Below are 3,256 nucleotides of genomic sequence, written 5' to 3'. Positions count from 1 at the left end.
TGATAGACTCCACACCTGCAGCTAATGATAATAAAGAACAAGAAAGTATAAATATATAAAATATATTATCACAATTATTATATTATCACAATATTATCACAATTTAATGTGGGAAACCCTGATTTACATAATGCTCCATTAATTTTATCATTACCTTTATTCCATAATGCATTCCATTTCCAAGATTATTAACAGTCTTAAGACACATCCCATCTTTACCATCCCACAATGCTATGCAACTATTAATATAACATTAATAACTAGCCACACTCCTACCACATCAACGCACCCATTTTTATTAAGACTGACAATCCTGTCCCTGTCTCCAGACTGCATTCCTAGTAATAATAGTCTCTGACATAACTAGAAAAAGATGGGCATTAATTGGAAATTGTGGTGGGCATTAATTAACATGATACATAATGACTTTTAAGTGATAGTGATAATTGGTCTAACCACAAATTTTCCGTCGATTCTCTTCCTGTATAAGTTCCAGATACAAATCTGCCCCGTTTTAGTACCAGTAGCTCCTCCTTTATCCTCCTCTGTCCTATTAAATACACAGCCAATAGTCAGTATCAAAATCCAAAGCTCTGTACCTGGCCCTATACTGGTAATATCGTGTACTGGAGGATGATGGCCCCCAAAACACAATAGGAACCCTAATCCTATGACTAGTTGGTGCTAGTTGCGGACTTGGGGTACAAACAAAAGTCTCATATTCTGTGAGATAGACACCATTTTACACACGTGGTATCACGTGGGCTGCGTGGGCCTAGGCGTGGCTAGATAAAGAAAAGGAATGAATGTAGACCAATGGACCTTAGCTAGACTGACTAGTGAGGATCAAGATGTAGGCTGCTCATGTTTGAATTTCTTACCACTCAACACTGATAAGTGACCAGGACCAGAAAAAAAGTAAATTTATGAAGTTGCTTTATTAATACTAGCACGATACCTTTCCTGATTCATGTACAGTTGTATATACAAGCACTTTAACCCTCCAATTATTAAAAAGGAAATTGGGTCTGGCTATGCAAGACTACATTTACTTATGTTTTGTAGAAGTTTGAGCTGATTTTGATCAAAATTAGATTTTTTATAAATTTTTAACGTTGCTCAAAAATGGGGTGAAAGTCTCTGCAGGGTCACATGCCAAATAATAATAAAACTGAGGAAAATTTATGTTTTTATAATTTTCTGGTACATAATGTATGGGTACATGTATTTATGATGTGTGGAAAGTTGGATTTTGGATTCAAAATTGGATTTTTATAAATTTTTATGACTTGGGTGTTTGATTTTACTCACGTGTGATGTTTGTATGTATGTCACAGTTACATTTCTTCTATACACGTTGTATTGGAGAAATTTTATTTTCAGAATTTTATGATTCACATAAGTTACAATTAAGTAATGTGATTTTATTTATTTATTATTCTTCATAGGTTGAGTAGGTGGACTAGTCTCTCCCTACCCCTTCGCTACCTGTGGAGGAAGAAAGACCGTGTCTTACAGCTACTCTGTAAGTGATAGTAATAGTAAATATTGGAGGTAATATTTCTTGAAGAAATTGCAATAACTTTAAAAATTGAAGCAGCTTAAACTTAGAAAAAGTACATCAATATGTATCAGAAAATGTAATTAAAAAATTTTGGGATTATTTTTTTGCAAAAGAACTATGGCCTTGGCCCTTGGGTATTTTTTGAAAGTTGACCATTTAAAAAAATGCTCATAACTAAAAAAATATTTTACGAAATCAGCTCAATCTTTCTACACAGCATAAGGACATCAATATTGTATCAGGAGGGAGGGATACATTTTTGTATTGCATTATACCATATAGCACTTTAATTGGGTGTTTTATTTTTGCAATTGGGAGTCTGCAAGTGGAATCGTCAATGTTAAAACTGCCAATCATTAATGAGTACAGTGTATGCTCAGTAATGCATGTGTACACAAAATTGCCAAATTAAAAACTGCCAATTATACATGTAATTTTATAGCAAAATCACCAAAATAAAGCACTATACGGTATTTATTGGCAATATGGTACTGCTGTAATGATACTGTGTGGTTTTATTGTTTGACTATGTTGTGGTGGGCATTGAATGCCTCTAGTTTGGGGAGTGGTAGATGTTTGTTTGTACAATGTTATAACTGGCTATTGTAATCATGCTGTGTAACTGCATCATTTGTACACGTTTGTGTCGATGATAATTACAAATCATTGTAATTTAATAATGTAATTAAATAATTAATTGCAGCTGTGAAGGGAATTAAGAAATCCCACCTGGTTGAAGTGAGGGCTCTGAACAACCCCATCAGGTCATCAAGATGGCACTGGAAATCATCTGCATGCTAATCGGAGAACCTTACACTGACTGGAAGAGTATCAGACAGATTATAATGAAGGAGAACTTTATATCACGCTAGTAAGGCTGTGGGCCTTTGGTGAAGTGGGCCATTGCTCAGGTAAGAGAGAGAGAGAGAGGAGTGTTTTAGTTAAAGTCTGATTTTAATTGTGTATATGGAATTTTCTGATACATATACATGTTCTTATGTTGTGTAGAAAGTTTGAGCTCATTCCGATCAAATTTGAATTTTTTATGAATTTTTAAAGTTGCTCAAAAATTGAATCAAAGTCCCTGTACTATAGTACAGGGGCGTTAGCTAAATTTCGCCAAAATTAAAAAGTAGAGAATTCTCAGTTTTTGTAATATTTTCTGATACATGTACATGTATGTTGTGTAGAAAGTTCGAGCTGATTCCGTTTAAATTTGGATTTTTTATAAATTCTTAAAGTTGCTCAAAAATTGGGTCAAAGTCCCTGTACTATAGTACAGGGGCGTCAGCCAAATTTTGCCAAAAATGTCAAGTAGAGAATTCTCGATTTTTTATAACATTTTCTGATACATATGCATGTTTTTATGTTGTAAAGAAAGTTTGAGTTGATTCCGATCAAATTTGGATTTTAAAAAAATTTTTAAAGATGCTCAAAAATTGGGTCAAAGCCCCTGTACTATATTACAGGGGCATTAGCTAAATTTCGCCAAAATTAAAATGTAGAGAATTCTCAGTTTTTGTAATATTTTCTGATACATATACACTTACTTGTCCTTATGTTGTGTATAAAGTTTGAGTTAATTTTTTCTTATTTTTTCCAAGAGCGTGGGAATATTTTCGGATTTAATTTTTGGAATTTTTTTGTATTTTTTTCTCATGAGTGTGGGATTATTTTTGGATTGTTTTATTT

The sequence above is a fragment of the Amphimedon queenslandica genome, unplaced genomic scaffold, assembly GCF_000090795.2.
Source record: "Amphimedon queenslandica unplaced genomic scaffold, v1.1 AMPQUscaffold_11861, whole genome shotgun sequence".
NCBI lineage: Eukaryota > Metazoa > Porifera > Demospongiae > Haplosclerida > Niphatidae > Amphimedon > Amphimedon queenslandica.
Note: the sequence above shows the minus strand (reverse complement) of the source record.